General features: G+C 45.9%; 1 protein-coding gene across 1 annotated transcript in view; it reads left to right on the plus strand.

Moving 5' to 3' along the window:
• The window catches only part of SPPL3 (signal peptide peptidase like 3), a 1,529,337-nt gene that overhangs the window by 187,945 nt on the left and 1,323,574 nt on the right, over window positions 1-17,818 (plus strand). The window lies entirely within an intron of this gene.

Here is a 17,818-nt window from a genome sequence, read left to right on the forward strand (position 1 = left end):
GTTCTGAAAGTATTGGGAATTATGGCGGCTGCCATACCTCTGCTTCCATTAGCCAGATTCCACATGAGAATCCTTCAATGGATGCTCTTCACACAATGGTCATACCAGCAACTTCCGATGTCCCACACCATTATGATTACGCAAACATGCAGGAATCCTCTTCTGTGGTGGATGTCTTCCCCTCAGCTCTTCTTGGGAAGACCCTTTGTTCCTTCCCTTCCGGTTGCTACTCTAACAACGGACGCCTCCCTGATCGGGTGGGGGGGGCATTATCAGGGCAGAACTGTCCAGGGCACATGGCAACCAGACGAATGCCACTTGCACATAAATGTTCTAGAGATGAGAGCAGTGCTTTTAGCGTTGCAAGCCCTTCAAGACTCTCTTCCCTTGGGAACGATAGCAATCCAGACGGACAATATGTCTGTAGTGTGGTATATCAACAAACAAGGCGGAACCAGGTCCTACCCCCTGTGTCGAGAAGCACTCAGACTGTGGCAATGGGCGATTTCTTCTCAGCGGTTTCTGATAGCAACGCACATCCCCGGGAAGTCCAATCAAATCGCGGACAAGTTGAGCAGAGCTATCCTCATGCCTCACGAGTGGTCTCTGAAAGACTCTGTTGTGAGAGAAATTTTTCTCAAGTGGGGTCATCCTTGCTGCGACCTTTTTGCTACTCCCCAAAACAGCAAGTGCAGAGATTATTTCACCCTATTCCCTTTACCAGGCCAGCCCAGCAGAGACGCTCTAGTCCAAGTTTGGCCCCGGGGACTTTGTATGCATTTCCTCCCTTCCCACTAATCTCTCAAGTGGTACAGAAAGCTATCGCTCAGAAGGCCTCGTTGATCCTCATTGCTCCTTACTGGCCTCGACAGGTTTGGTTCCCCTTTCTGCATCATTTTCTGTTGGAGCGACCTTGGCATCTGGACCTAGTTCCAGATCTTTTGATCCATCAGTCGGGTCAGTTTCATTGCTCCCTTCCCTCTCTGAACCTCACTGCTTGGTTCCTCCAATTCCAACCTTAGCCAGGCTTCCTCAAATATCTCACTCTGTTCGAGATATTTTGATAGCTTCTCATAAATCTTCCACTCGAAAGATTTATTTGAGTAAGTGGAAACGTTTCGCCTATTGGGCTCAAGGAAGGGACATAGATCCTTTCACTGCTTCCATCCAAATGGTCCTTGATTTTCTAGCTGAACTCTTCCATGCAGGTTCATCTCCATCTACTCTTAAAGTTCAATTGGCAGCTATTTCTAACTTTCATGTGGGCATTTCTGAGTCTGTCATAATGTCCCATAAGCTTTGCAAAGCTTTTTTGAAGGGAGTTTTTCTACTCAGACCTCCTATAAGAAATCATCCACCTCCTTGGGACCTAAATTTAGTTCTTACTTCTTTGATTCTTCCCCCTTTCGAACCTGCAGCCTCCTGTTCTTTAAAATTGCTATCATGGAAGACTCTCTTTCTGGTAGCTATTACTTCAGCTAGAAGAGTTTAGAACTTCATGCACTCAGCTGTCGACCTCCTTATCTGTTGTTCCATAAGGACAGGGTATCTTTACGAACCAACCCGTCTAACCTAAATCAAAGCATTGACCTCCCTGTGTTTTTTCCAGAATATTCTAACAGGTCTGAGCAAAAATTGCATTGGCTTGATGTTCATAGTCAGTTAAGGTACTATTTGGATAGAACCAAACAATTCAGAAAATCTGACCAACTGTTTGTCTCTTATGCAGAAGGCAGAAAAGGACTTTCAGTTTCAAAGGTATCATTATCTAGATGGCTAACATCTCTGATTTCCCTTATTTATGAAATTAGACACCAAAAGCTGCCTAACAAACCTAAAGCCCATTCCACCAGAGCTTTGGCTACTTCTATAGCCTTCCAAGACAGACTGCCTATTGACACCATTTGTGCAGCGGCTACTTGGGCTACTCCTCACACTTTCATTTCTCATTATAAGTTGGACTTGGCTTCTAGGCATAGAGCTAACTTTGGTTCCACTGTTCTCAGGAGTCTGTTCCGTTAGGCCACCCGGGACAAGGTGCTAGGGACGCGGTCCCATCCAGCAAGAATGAAGGCGAGATAGACAACTTAACATATAGAAGTTATGTTCTTACCATAACGTTCCATGTTAGTTGTCTTCTCGCCGCCTTCTTGCGTCCCACCCTCCTTCCCCCTGGCCTGGACAGACCTAGAGGAGTTTTGATTGTGACCTCTCTTTCTACCACCTCTTTACTTTAGGTATATGCTCTGCTGTGCATATTTTCCTGGATCAGGATGTAGGTCACCCTTCTCTTCTCCCTTTTTTATAGAGGTGGACTTTGTTTCTAGTTATTCTGCTATTTTTATAAGCTGGGCCTAGCTTACAAACGAGATCTGAGGTAACTCACGCCTAGCATTGTGGGATATAAGGGGAGCCTCGAGCCGGTGGAACCAACTCTCGAGCTTTTAGAGTGGCCGAGTCGGAGCCGAACCCATCCAGCAAGAAGAAGGCGAGAAGAAGACAACTAACATGGAACGTTATGGTAAGAACATAACTTCTATTTTTCAAAAGTACAAGCGGGTTTCTGGTACCTACACAATGCTGGAACCATATTGTAGGGAGAAAAGAAACCAAACGATTGAGTTAAACTTTGAGAGCTTGGAGTTTTCATTTAAAGTGCTGCAGCAGAGATGGGCACTAAATCAAAGGCAGCGCGGTAATCAAAAATGCAGATTGATGCTGATGGTGAAAAGTAAGCAGTCACAGCAATGTTGTCAACCGATGAGAGAAAACTGCAGTAAATTTCTTCATCTTGAGGATTTTTCTGTTCCTCTAACATGACACGAGGAAGGCAAAGCTGTTGTCGAACAAAATAATGCTAGCCATTGGCAGCCTCCAGATCATTTGGGGGTATAACAAATTGGAAAATAATAGTAACCATTTATAGGTTCATAGGTTGGTACTAGGCTACCATTTATAGGTTCATAGGTTGGTACTAGGCTATCGGCCCTAGGGCCTATACAAGCCTAGCCGTAACAATTCCCTGACTATTTCTTCCCACAGTATTTACTTACCTGGAGCCCTGTCTAGCAGGGTGACTGACATGATCCCCGGGGTGAATTTCCTATCTCCCATCCAATCATCAAGGTTCCTTTTGAAGAGGGCCAAAGAGGCACTCTGCTTGACATGTATGGGCAGTCTATTCCAGAGTCAGGGTAGTCTCTGGGTCAGGAGCCTATCCCTCCAGCATGTTTTGTTCATTGTGATGACCAAGTTTAGATCCCCGAGGCATGTCTCTGAGGGATTGGAATTTCTTTAAGTGTAGCATGTCCAACAGAAGGCGAGGTGCCAGTTCATGTAGTACAGAGCCTGGGATGTCGTCTGGTCCCATGGATGCTGTAATCTTAGCTTTGGAGAGTGCGTTTTTTTTACCTCTGTGGCAGTTATTACCAGAATTTGGCAATCTTTCACTTTACTTTGATACAGAAGCATTAGCAATGCAGAAAAGTTCATGATTTGCTGCAAAAAAATTTTTTCATTTTTTGGGTGCAGTTCCCCGTTAAATGGTAGGGTAGAGAAAACGTTTTGATATCCTGTCAAAGATATTATGAACTGGAAGCCCCAAAACCTGTTTTAGTCATCCTTCCCAGTACTGGGTGCCCAGGAGAAAACCTTTTGTAGCCGCTTCCTGTCCTCTGAATTTTCAACCCTCTGTCCCCCACCCAAAGAAACCTAATGCGTTTTATAGAATGCAGGGCAGTTGTAAATGTCTGTATAAACATTTTGAGGCAAGCCCTGCTGTAGTCTCTGTAGGTTCTGAGAAAGGAGCTAAGATTGTTCGGACTTGTGCAAAAATTTCCAAAATGTAATTGGGGGGGGGGGGGGGGGGTGGTGACAAAAGATCCTGAGCTGCAGCTACAGAAGAAATCAAAGGCAAATTATGTGGAAAAGATGCAGAAAGTACAAAATGTATTGGAGATGATGGGCAAAATAGGAGCGTTTAGAAGAAAGATCTGGAAAGAGGGAGTTTAAAAAACAGGTTGAAATGACCGCTATGGAACTGGTAGGGAGTCCCTGTAGTGTGGTCTGATTAGTAGAGGAAGTGGGTGTTACCGCTGCTGAAGGGGAAGAACAGACTCCTGTTCTGTTGGTGTAGGAAGCGTCAATAAGATTGCTAAGCAAATTCAGGTTTAGAATGGGGAAGCAGGGGTTAGTTAAATATTAAGTGACCGAAAACACTGAATAGGTGTAAGTTTGTAAATTTAATATGTATATTTGGTACAAATTGGGATGACTGCACTAGATTTTAGCTGGAAGCAGTATGTGCATAGGTTTCTACATCTTTAAGACGTCCACTTTCTGTTATGACTTCAGAAGGATTTTTGGTTTTGTTTTTTCTTAAGATATAGGCACATGCATAATGTTTTTTCTTTTCAGTTAATGTTTGTCTTGATCATGCATTATCCATTACGTTTTCTTTTCCTTTTGTCAGTTCATTCCAGCATTGCATAAATTGCTTGATTTCTGCCATCTCTTAAACCTCACTCTTCCTCCTCTACATTTTGCATGTATCCCCGCAAATTTCATTTTTTATGTAATTTGCTGCCTCCCTTTTCTAAAAAGTTTGAGTGTTGAGACTTTAGTTTTATTAGTTTATCAAAAACTGCTGTGGTTTGCCTGTATAAGCAAACTTGCTTTGCCAGTTAGCAGCATCGCTAAGAACTGTACAGCTTATTTCTTGAAATGGAAATCGAATGGGTGCTTTGAGTTAAATGCATTCGTCTCTTCAGACATGCGTAGATGCATATTGAAACTAGTGTAGAAACGTTTTTTGTAGCAAGTTCTCAGGTCAATTCACCATGTATTATATGGCCTCTTGGAAGTACGGCTATGTATACGGTTTATGTAAAATAATGCAAGTAAATATATTTGTGTATATTTGTTTGTGTGTGTGGAGGTGTTACTTCTGCTAGCTAGAACATTTTCCTTCAAAAATTGGCAGTGCAGCATAAACCTAGAAAGCTGTTCAAAAACACTTGATAGTGAGTAAATGCAACTACTTTGCTGCAACAGGGTAGTAAGTAAACTGATTTGTTTAGCTATTTACTAGGATTTGCACAGCAGGTTCTCCCAGGAGCATGCTGCAGCTTTACTTAATGACATGCCAGGCTGGCTAAGTGTAGGGTGACAGTTGGCCCTCTGTGGTAAAAGGATTAGGGATGTCCCTAGGGTCCTTACCTAAATAGTTATGACCCTGTAGATGCCAATGTGGAGATGAAGGATTTTGGGCATTCACCTAGTCAGAGATGTAGAGACATTAAGCTTTCTGCTCGAGCATTGGAAGAGCGCAAAGCACAGGCAGTGATAACTAAATTCAAATTCGCACTTGCTGCTTTCAAAGTCCCATCTCACTAATGAGCCTTTCTGGGATACCTTCTAGCTAACTCCTTGATTGTAGCCTACCTCCCTCCAGAAAGTTTCCTTCTGCCATCCATAGTTTTAGTTTTCCTTGCCAGACAATTTTGACAACAAGGGGGATTTCTTTAGAATTTTAGGTTACATGACTTCATCCATCTTGCATGATTCTTTTAGCCCAATTCACATAGGTTAATAGGTGTGTACTAGGCTAATGGGCCTGGAGCCTTTACAAGCCTAGCCCATAGGATTACCCTTCCATAGTGCCACCAAACCTTAGTTCCCAGTGCCTCTGTCGAGTAGAGCCACTGGAGTGATCCCTGGGGTGAATTTTCTATTTCCTATCCACTCATCAAGATTTCTTTTGAAGTGGGCCAGTGAGGTACTCTGCTTGACGTGTATGGGAAGTCTATTCCATAGCTTGGGCAGTCTCTGGGTTATGAATCTGTCTCTCCAGCATGTTCTGTTTGTGGTAATGAGGTTGAGGTCTCTGGAGCGTGTGGTGTGGTGGGATTGGAATATCTTTAGATGTAGCATGAGGAAGATTCACAGGTTCCTCAAATCTGTGTGGATCAAAATGCTGCCATCCCTTATGTTTTTCTTTTCCATGTCTTGAAATTTGTCAAAAGGGAGCCTCTTTGATGAGCTATCCATATCTGACAGGTCCCAGGTCTCCTTCCTTCCTCCCTCCCGCCATTCAGACACAAGTCTGTTACAAGAGATGCCTCTTTTTGCCTGGAGGGCATTAAAGTTCAGGGTATGGGGAGTCTCATTTTAGGAAATACAGGAGTCTTTAAGTAATGGTCATGGTACATGCATGAAATCACTGAATCAGTTGTGGATACTAGAACCACTGTTGGTCACAACAGACCATTACAGTTTAGTGGTACATAAATGGGGGTTGGGGGCTAGGTCCTTCACCATGTACAGACTAGCTACAATTGCCTGAGACCTGTCAACTCCAGTCTCTCCCTTAAGCATCTTACATTCCATCAGAGAAGCTCAGGGTAGACCCTCATGAATAGATGTTACACCCAGAAGTTTTGGACCATACACCTGTGATGGACTCCCCAAGTAAATCTGTTCTCCATTCACATCAGATACTGCAAATGTTCTTCATATTGATTACTGCTGCAGTAGCCAAAGCTGTATGGGTTGTATCCTGCGTAGAATGTAACAGCCAACCAATTTCAAAACCTCAGGACATGTTGCATGCACCCAGACAATTAGCTTGAGCTGACTAAAATGGTTTGAATGCTAAGCCATTGAGAGCTTTCTGCTGAGAAGAGTGCTGTGCTAATGATTGGTTGGCTAGTACTGTTCATTTGCTGGGTAGATGAGTTCCATTCGAGGGAAGGAACTTCCACACGATTTTATAACTTTGTGAGAGGCAGGTACTTTTGAGCTAAGAAAATGTATTTTCCTTTACTATCTTGTGATTTTTCTATACTTTTAAACATACTAATGTTAAGTTGTCAATCTCGCCTTCATTCTTGCTTGATGGGTTCGGAGCCGATCCCTCGGCTCCGACTCGGCACTTGCTTTAGCTCGAGAACTCCTTTTACCAGCTCGAGGCAGCCCCATATCCCATGATGCAAGGCAGGAAGTACCCAGATCTCGTTTGCCGCTTCGCTTGGGAGGTCTTCTCTTTACCAGCTCCTGGTAAGTAATTCACATTTGTGACTTTTAAGCCCCTTTTAGTTAAAAACTTTTTGTTTTTGATAGTTTAACTTTAAATTTAACTTTTCTGACAAATCCCTGTCTCTTTTAATTTTTTTAGTCAGTTAATTCCCTGTCCCATCCCCCCCCTGTTAGGGTGTGTGTGTTGGTATTTTTTACTAAATACCTTTTTGGTATTATTTTAATTTAATTGGACTGGTGTGTGTGTGTTTTGTTAGACACCATGTCTAAAGAGAGGGTTTCAGGTTTTATGAAGTGTGACTCGTGCTGTCAGAAGATGTCTCTGACAGACGGTCACACTTCTTGCCTGTACTGTTTAGGCCCTCTTCACCTGCAGGACTCCTGTGCTATTTGTCACTCCTTCAGCCAGAGAGTCCTGCAGGAGAGAAGGAATAAGTTGATTCTCAGGGTCTTCTTAAGCCGGAGGGCTCTCCGGCTAAGTCGGCCCCACAAAAATCAACTAAATCTGCCAAGACCCAGGCTTCTGTTTCTAAGCCTGTGGCCTCGGCTCCGACTCGTATAGAGTCGAGATCGGCTCCGGCTGGAGCCGATTCTGGATCCACTAAGCTTTCGGCTCCGATGGCTATCGGTGCCGAATCTGCTTTGACCACTGTGGGGTCGGTTCCAACCGGCTCCGACACCCACGTGGCACGGGCATCGGTGTCGGCTCCGATCGGCTCCGACACCCATGTGGCACAGGCATCGTTGTCGGCTCAGATCGGCTCCGACACCGTTACTTTGGTGGCTGTATCGGCTCCGGCTGGAGCCGATACATCGAGACGTTCTGTCTGCTCCGAGAAGTCGGTGCCGACAGGATCTGTAGTATCGGCTCCGTTGGCCCATTCCAGGAAGAGGTTGAGGTCTCCTTCCTTGGAGCCGATACTTTCGGCTCCGGCCTCGCCTCTTCTATCGGAGCGGAGCCATCGGAGCCGATCTTCAAGGTCATCCAGGTTGTCAGATCATGACCTCGAGAGAGTGGTCAGATTGCTCAAGTCACAGGTACTGGCCCAAATGCTACACAGTCCGTCTCAGCAGACGACTGTTGGTCCACACCCCGTTACAGATGTTCTTCGTCTTCCATTGCTGCAGTCCTGACTATAGGGTATAGTCCGCGTCCCAGTCGGCCCGAATACCAGAGTATAAGGCTGACGTCGGTCAGGGCGCATTAGACTGACGTCAGTACGTCAGGGTACTAATGCGCATGACCGACGTCATATCCTCAGTCTTTTTTGCCGCATGGTCCGATGCAGAAGCAGTTTTGCGAGTGCAGGTTGGCGTTCTGAAATACTTCCGAAACCGGAGTTTCAGACCGAAACAGAGTTGGCTAAGTACCCCGTTGGGGAACATTTTGGTTTTTCTTGCCTCAGTATTTTACGGATGTCAGAAAAAGTGAATAACTGTATTTCTTGTGGGAAACAGATACCTCATAGGGATTATCATACCTTGTGTATACCTTGTTTAGGGCCTGAGCACGACGTTGTTGGTTGCCGCTCTTGTGCTAGGTTTAACAAGCGCGATTAAGAGGAGGTTAGACTGTGCCACGTTTGTGTTTGGGAAGCGTTGCAATTATAAAATACCGTCGGGTGCTCCGGCCGCTTCCTCCAAGAAGCGCAAGGATAAAACAGTGAAGCCTAGGGTTGAGGAACCGGCAGTCCCGGACGTCGGTTCTTTAGAAGGCTCAGTGGAGCCGGAGGTTTTGCCAGGAGTTTCCATGGAGTCCCAGGCAGAAACTATACTCTTACAGGATGTGCCTTCTCAGGAGGTAGGCCAGGCTGAGGGGGCTTCTCAGGTGACTGTTCTTCCCTCTCTTCCCAAGGTAGTTAGGGCCTCTCCTTCTGTTGCCAAAACTTCTATGAGAGGTAGGCCTACTTCAGCTTCAGTGGGGCTTCTCCTACCATTTCAGGTTCTGTACCTAAGAAACATATGCTTAAGATGGCAGAAGATTTGATTACTATGATTAGGGGTTCTATGCCCCGCCTGATAAGAGGCCTAGGGTGGAACCGAGTTTGATTGTTTTGAACAGTGTTCTGAGGCTTCAGAATCTTCTGTGGAAGATTTGCAGGAGTATCCTACCTATTCTGATTCTGATGTGGATGATTCCACTCCTACAGCGTCTCCACCTGAGGATTTCTCATTTTCAGAGACTTTGCATTCCATGAGGGAGCACTTTAAATGGGAAGGCCAGGATTACTCTGACTCTAGGAAAAGGCTTGGGAGTTCTTGTTTTTACCCCAGCATAGGCCTTTAGCTATTCCTCCTGTGTTGAATGTGGTGGAAGATGTTTTGCAGAGGCTTCCTGAACCCTGACTCTTTGCCTCCTGCTCCTGTTAAGCCTGATAGGTATTATAGGGTGCCGAAGCTCATAAATATTTGTTTAAGAGTCCTAGGGCGGACCCAGAAACTATTTCTCAGGGGCCTAAGGGTGTAAAAGCTTCTGTGGTTAAAAATCCTGTCCCCACTGATAAAGAGGCGAGGGCTTTGGATAGGTGGGGAAAGAAAGTGTATACTTCTTCCACTTTAGCCATGAGAGCTTTGAATTGTCAGTTTCACATGTTAAAATATCAGAATTACCTTCTTTCACAATTGAAATCTAAGGTGGATGCTTTGGCGGAAGGTATTGAGTGTAAAGAGTTGCTGGATTTGGTTCATGTGTCTGAACAAGTGGGTAAGCATTCTTTGCAATGTGGTTTTGATGCTGTACAGGCCTCCTCGAGGGTGGCTGCTACCAGCTCTGTTCTTCGAGGCATGCCTGGTTGAAGGATCAGAATTTAGCTGAGCATGTTAAGACAAGGATTTTGGATGCTCCTTTACAGTCTGATGTGTTGTTTGGTTCGCCTGTGGAAGCTGTTTTAAAGAAAATGGAGGACAAAGCTAAGTCTATGCAAACTGTTAAAGATTTTTTGCAGGTGCAGCCACCAAGTTTAGTAGAAATTGGCCTGCTAAGGGGTGGACATATCCTGCTTATGATTCTCAGTCTAGGGGTAGGTCTAGGCGTGGTAGGGGCAGGGCTCAAAGTTCTTTTAGGCCTAGAACAGGAGTTCACCTGCTCAGACTTCTGGTGAGGGCAGGAGTCAGTCCTTTCGTAAACAGACCCAATGACCTGTTTTTCAGCTGCCAGCAGATTCACGTCTGGCAGCTCCTTTGGGGAGAAGACTGTCTCTTTTCAAAGAAAATTGGGATTTAATTACTCAAGACAAATGGGTGTTGGATATCATTCACCACGGTTACAGATTTTATTTCCATACAATGCCCCTTTCAAAGGCATGCCAGACGTTCCTCCTCTACAAAGAAAAGAGGCTCACAAGCAAGTTTTACAGTTACTTCACATAGGGGCCATTCAGCCAGTCCCTGTGTCAGAGAGGGGCCTAGGATTTTATTCTCGCCTGTTCCTTGTACCAAAGAAGGGGAACACGTGGAGACCAATTTTGGATTTATCTCTCCTCAACACGTTTTGGACATTCCCAAGTTCAAGATGTTGGCGTTACAACAGCTTTTACCTCTGCTGGGCAAAGATCACTGGATGGTAACTTTAGATCTCAAGGAAGCTTACCTTCATGTGCCTATAAGGCTAAGTTGCAGGAAGTATCTGCGGTTTCGAGCTGGAAATTCTCATTATCAGTTCTCTGCATTGCCCTTTGGCTTATCTACTGCCAGAGTATTCACAAAGGTTCTGGCTCCAGTGATAGCGTACTTCAGGCTTCAAGAAATTCAAATCTATCCTTACTTGGGCGACTGCCTGATTCTGGCTCAAGAAAAGGAAGACCTTCTACAGCATCTGGAATATGTTATAGCAGTGCTAAGATGCCTAGGGTATTCTGTGAGCGAAATAAAGTCCAGTCTAGTACCCTCTCAAGACATGTGCTTTCTGGGTGTAAGACTGAATACAGCAGCCCAGATGGCCTTTTTAACCCCGGACAAACAAAAGAGTCTGTCACTTTACTTCCATCAACTATCTCATCAGTCCGTGCTGACTGCAAGGACAGTCCTTCAAGCATTAGGGTTCATGGCATCTTGTATTCTGGTGCTTCCCAATGCCAAACTGCATATGAGGAAGCTACAATGGTATCTCAAAAATGTATGGACACAGCACTGCCAGGATTTGGACACTGTCATTCAAATAATACCTTGCATTCAAAAGGAATTTCTGTGGTGGGCTCAGGAATGTCACCTAAACAAGGGACTCTCTGTGACCCGGCCAGAGGCAAGTCAGATTCTAACGACAGATGCCTCGGACATTGCTTGGGAGCTCATCTAAATGGAAAGTGGATACAAGACAAGTGGCCTGCCAGACTACAGCATCTACATATCAACATGAAGGAGATGTTAGCAGTCCAGTTTGCATTAATGGCTTTCAAGGAGTTACTTCTTCCAGGGCAGGTGTTGATTCTAACAGACAACACAACTGTCATGTGGTACATCAACAAGCAAGGGGGAACACATTCTTATCCTCTATGCAGGCAAGCAATGATTTTATGGGAGACTGCGCTAAGCTTGCAACTAACTCTTCAGGCAAGGTTTCTGCCAGGAGCACAGAACTCCTTAGCAGATGTGTTAAGCAGACAAATCATGGATCCCCACAGTGGAAACTGGATCTTCATGTATTTCAGAAACTGACAGTGTCATGGGGAACTCCAGACATAGATCTGTTCGCTTCTCCACTAAACCACCAGCTGCCAAAGTATTGCACAAAGGGGTTTCATCACACAGCTTGGAAAGTGGATGCTCTGTCTTTCAGTTGGAAAAACCTTCATGTGTATGCCTTTCCACCTCTACCGCTTCTTCCAAAGGTACTATTAAAGGTCAGACAAGACAGGCCAAGGATGATTTTGATAGCTCCAGATTGGCCTCGGCAACACTGGTACCCACTACTCACGGAGTCTGGTAAAGAAGCCTCCATGGCCTTTACCTCTGATTCCTCATCTGTTATCTCAGAAGGACGGTCATCTGCTCAATGTCAAGCTTCACTCTCTTCATCTAACAGCCTGGCATATTCTGTGTTGAAACACAGCAGGTCTCAACTTCCTCAACAAGTTTTAAATGTGATTATGGAAGCTAGAAGGCCTAGTACAAGGAGAGTGTATGCAGAAAAATGGAAGAGATTTTTATTTTGGAGTACAGCACAGAATTTGGAGATTTCAGAGCCTAATTTGAGTGTGGCTCTTCAATATCTTACTGAATTATTGGACAAAGGATTGTCCTTCTCTTCCATAAAGATTCATGCTGCAGCAATTTCAGCTCACTATGATTGTGACCCACCTTTGTTTTCGCATCCTTTGTTCAAGCAGTTTCTTAGAGGGGCAAAGAATATAAGACCCCACGTAGAGCTCCTACTCCTGCTTGGGATCTCAATTTTGTGTTGGAAAAACTTACTCTACAACCTTTTGAGCCTGCAGCTACTGCTGAATTGAAATATTTGTCATGGAAGACTGCTTTTCTGTTGGCTATTACTTCTGCAAGAAGGGTGTCTGAGTTGCAGGCCCTTATGGCAGTAGAGCCTTTTTGATTTTCCATAAGGACAGGGTATCATTACGTACTAATCCTTCCTTTATGCCTAAGGTGGTTTCTAGTGTGGCTTTAAACCAAACTATTCATTTGCCTACGTTTTTGCAGATCCTCAAAATAAAGGGAAAAGATTTTGCACACTTTAGATGTACACAGGCAATTGCGTTATTATTTGAGCAGGACTAAGGATTTTAGGCAGTCTCAGCAGTTACTTGTTTCTTTTGCTTTGAGTTCACAGGGCAAGCCTGTGTCAAAACAAACTATTTCTAGGTGGATTGGCTTTTGCATTGCATTTTGTTATTCCCATCATGGCAAGGAGATACCAGCTGGGATTAGGCCTCATTCCACTAGGGCTACTGCCACTTCAACAGCATTTCTAAGGGGGGTGGCAACTAAGGATATTCTGGAAGCAGCTACTTGGAGTTCAGTGCATACTTTCTCTAGGCATTATCACCTTCCTATATACTCTAAGACTAGGGCTGGTTTTGCCACAGCTGTTTTACAAGGCATGTTGTCAGCTCCTACTACTTTGTAATTTGCCAGCCTCCCTTACCTCTGCTTTGGGATTCTACCCAATAGTCAGGACTGCAGCAATGGAAGACGAAGAACATAGTACAGTTTTGTACCTACCATAAATGTAGATGTTCGAGGATTCCATTGCTGCAGTCCAATTTACCCTCCCTCCTTCCCCTCTGTGTTTAGGGGTGGTTGTGTAGGTGAGTTTACATGCTTCTATTTTTATATACATATATTGTTGTATATATTATACATGTTTTTGGTGCAGGTTGTTTTGGGACTTGTCTTTTGGGTCTTCTGACATCTGGGGCAAGAAAAGACTGAGGATATGACGTCGGTCATGCGCATTAGTACCCTGACGTACTGACGTCAGTCTAATGCGCCCTGACCGACGTCAGCCTTATACTCTGGTATTCGGGCCGACTGGGACGCGGACTATACCCTATAGTCAGGACTGCAGCAATGGAATCCTCGAACATCTACATTTATGGTAGGTACAAAACTGTACTTTCCTCCTTCAACTCTACCCCAGAGCTTGGAGTTGGAGTCTTCGGGTTTGGTTACTGCTACGGCTGGAGGACGGATACCCCCTTCTGTTCCTTCAGCCCCTACTCTTATCTCCTCTTCCTTAGAGGGATTCGGTGGTCGGGCTTCCATGGTCTCCGAGGTGGTGAGTGGCATCGGACCCTTGTCCGAGCCCGCTCTTCCCCTTGGAGCCTCGGCCTTGGTGAGCTCGGCTCCGACATCTGCCTCGGAGGCTTCCCTTTCGGTGGCCCCTGGAGTTCCTAGCTCTTAGGAGTGGGGCCTCTCGGATCTGCCTGGGAGGGGAGCATTCGAGGTGATGAAGAGTGTACTGGCCACTAGTATCAGTCAGCAGTCTCTTCCCGTAGCTCCTCCCTCTATTGTACCTGTTGACATCTCTGCCACTACTCTTGCTACAGGACCCAGAGATCCTCCGCCTCAGGTTTCCCCATTGGGAATTTCCCCCTCTTCCGAGGATTCTCCTGATGTTTCGGGAGATCCTCCTAGGAAGAGGACTTGTAAGAGGAAGCATGTAGACTCCCGAGTCTGTCACTTGGATACTGACTTTGATGAGTCAGAGGGATCCCCTAGATCCCCCTCTGAGGATGTCTCCTTCTCAGACATCCTAGAACTTCTGAAACAGAGGGGAAACTGGCCCACCACCAACAATCCCTCTGAGGATGAGTCAGTATACCTAGAGGCGTTTGGATCTCGGCCCTCCACCTCCTGGGTGTCTCCGCCTTTCGACCCCTTGATGCAGGTTATTGCTCGAAAGGCGTGGACAGCTCCTGACTCTGTAGAGCCAGTCCCTAGGAGGCCTTCTAAATTTATAACTGCCCCTAGTGACAAACTATTCCTTACCAAGGGTGTCCCCGCTGATGCCATGGTGGTGGCTGCGGCCACCAAAAAGGAACTTGCAGATCCTTCTGTGCCCGTCCATCCTCCTAATAAGGACTCTAGGACCATGGATAGGTACGGCAAGCGGATGTTTTCCTCAGCGACCTTTGCTATGCGTTCGCTGAATTATCTTTGTCACTTCACCAGACTCCAGAGAGATATCCTGAAGGAGCTGGGAGAGGTAGTTCAGGATCCTACAGCTGCAGGGGCCCAAGAAAAGATTGCTTCGCAGCTAGGAACCCTTAATTCCATTGCTAACTCCTCCATGCGGCTAATATCTTATGCTGCTGATGGAGGCGAGTAGAGCCGCAGGCACAGGTGTGGCTCTTAGGCGCCAAGCCTGGATGCGGCTATGTGATTTTGCGGATCCCTTTAAGGCGTCCTTCACAAATTCTCCCTTTGATGGGTCAGCTTTGTTTGGCCCTCAGGTGAAGGAAACCTTGACCAGGTGTGAGCAGGACGGCAAGACTCTTTCTGCTGTTGGAGTCCGTTTTCCACCCTTCTAGGCCTTATCCCAAAGGACAGAAGGGTGGGAAGATGTGGTTCCGTAAATCCCAAGGAGTCACGCGGATTCACGTGGTCAGTTTACCCCTAGAGGCAGAGGGGTAACAACAACAGGCGCGCTCTAGAGGCAGAGGGGTCCGAAGAACCAGGGCAACAGGGAGTCTCTTCCTGAGCAGCCCTTTCAGCATCCCTGAGGTGTTGCCCGGCTGTCCCTCCTTGGAGGCAGTCGGGGAAGACTATCACTGTACCCAGAAGCCTGGCATTCCCTCACTCAAGACAGATGGGTACAGTCGATCATATCCAAGGGTTACATAATTCCTTTCGAGGAAAGTCCCTTTCCCTCAAGTTCCCTTCCAGATGTACCACCGGTCTAAGGGACATTGCAGAGTTAGAAATCAAAACTACTGCAAAAAGAGCCATTCAGCCAGTTACACTAGACCATTCAGAGCCGGAATCTACTCAAGGTTCTTTTTGGTCCCCAAAAGACGGGAGACTGGAGACCAATATTGGATCTCAGCAGACTCAACAAGTCTGTCAGGAAGACAAGATTCGAATGGTCACTCTTCAGTCAATTCTGCCCTTCTTACAGAAGGACAACTGGATGTGTTCAATAGATCTTCAGGATCGTACTATCACATCAAAATTCACAGACGCTCCAGGAGATTTCTCCGCTTTCGGCTGGGGTCCAGTCATTTCAGTTCAGAGCCCTGCCCTTTGGTCTCACCACAGCCCCCAGAGTGTTCACCAAATGCATGGCAGTGGTCACGGCTCACCTGAGACGTCAAGGATTCCAGGTGTTTCCGTATCTCGACGACTGGCTCCTGTCAGCCACCACCAGGCATCAGCTTATACAAGCCAGGGATTACACAATAGACCTTTGTTCTCATTTAGGCATCTCTATCAACTTCGAAAAGTCATCCTTATCGCCCTGCCAGTCTATTACCTTCATAGGCGCAAACTTAGACACTGTTCGGATGTCAGCTACCCTTACAGAACAAAGAGTTTCAGACATTCAGACTCATGTCAGGATCATTCTGGCCAGCAAGAAAGTACAGGCCAGAATGGTTCTAAAGGTATTAGGTCTCATGGCTGCGGCCATTACTCTTCTTCCCCTGGCTCGATTCTACATGTGCCTCCTTCAGTGGATGCTGTTCACTCAGTGGTCATACCAGCAACTCCCTATGCGTCACCAGATTCTGGTGACACAGACATGCAAAGAACATCTTGCTTGGTGGATCACATCGTCTCAGGTTCACCAAGGCAGGTGCTTTGTACCCCCGTCCCCGATAGCCACTCACCACGGATGCCTCCCTGATCGGGTGGGGGGGTCATTATCAGGGCAGTATGGTTCATGGGACGTGGCAACCGTTCGAGTACCATCTGCACATAAATGTCCTGGAGATGAGAGCAGTGCTTTTGACGTTGCAAGCCCTCAACGACTTTCTTCCCGTAGGGACAATTGCAGTCCACACAGACAACATGTCTGTAGTGTGGTATATCAACAAACAGGGCGGAACCAAGTCCTACCCCTTGTGTCGAGAAGCGCTCAGACTATGGCAATGGGCGATCTCCTCTCATCGGTTTCTGGTAGCAACGCATATCCCTGGGAAAACCAACATTCTAGCGGACAGATTGAGCAGAGCTATTCTCATGCCTCACGAGTGGTCTCTCAAACAATCCGTGGCGGAAGGGTTTTTTCTGGAATGGGTCGTCCATGTTGCGATCTTTTGCTACTCCCCAAAACAGCAAATGTCCAGACTTCTTCAGCCTCTTCCTCTATCAGGCCATCCCCAGAGACGCTCTGACCCAGGATTGGCCCCAGGGACTTCTTTATGCCTTCCCTCCATTTCCTCTGATCCCTCAGGTGATCCAGAAAGCTACCGTTTTGAGAGCCAAATTGATTCTCATTGCCCTTACTGGCCTCGACAAGTTTGGTTCCGTTCCTCCATCATCATCTGTTGGTGCAGCCGTGGCATCTGGACCCAGTGCCAGATCTACTGATTCACCAATCCGGTCAGCTGCACCGGTCAATCCCCTCTCTCAACCTCACAGCATGGTTGCTCCACTTCCTTCCCTAGCCAGGCTTCCTTTGATATCTAACCCTGTTAGAGATATCATAGTAGCTTCACTAAAATCCTCTACCAGGAGGATTTATACGAGCAAATGGAAACGTTTCTCTTATTGGGCTAAGGCCCAAAATATTGATCCTTTTACTGCCCCTGTTCAGGCAGTTCTAGACTTCTTAGCAGAGATTTTTCATGCAGGCTCCTCTTCTTCCACAGTCAGAGTTCAATTGGCTGCTATTTCTAATTTTCATGTTGGGATAGCAGATCATAATATTATGTCCCATAGGCTCTGCAGGGCCTTCTTGAAAGGAATTTTCCTACTAAAGCCTCCAATCAGGAATCCTCCTCCTCAGTGGGATCTAAATTTAGTGCTGACATCCTTGATTCTTCCCCCTTGAGCCAGCTGTTTCTTGTTCCCTGAAATATCTTTCTTGGAAAACTTTATTCCTAGTGGCTATTACATCTGCCAGGAGGGTGTCTGAACTTCATGCTCTTTCGGTTCGACCCCCTATTTGGTTTTCACAAAGACAGAGTATCTTTGAGAACTAATCCATCGTTTTACCTAAGGTCGCTTCAAAAACAATCTGAATCAATCCATTGATGTCCCTGTATTTTTTCCTAACTATTCAGATAGAGCTGAACAAAAGCTACATTATCTTGGCGTCCACCGTCAGCTTAGATATTATTTGGACAGAACAAAAAAATTTAGGAAATCTGATCAACTTTTTGTTTCCTAT

Source organism: Protopterus annectens, chromosome 4.part0 (assembly GCF_019279795.1).
Source record: "Protopterus annectens isolate FY-2018-M chromosome 4.part0, PAN1.0, whole genome shotgun sequence".
NCBI classification, from domain to species: domain Eukaryota; kingdom Metazoa; phylum Chordata; order Ceratodontiformes; family Protopteridae; genus Protopterus; species Protopterus annectens.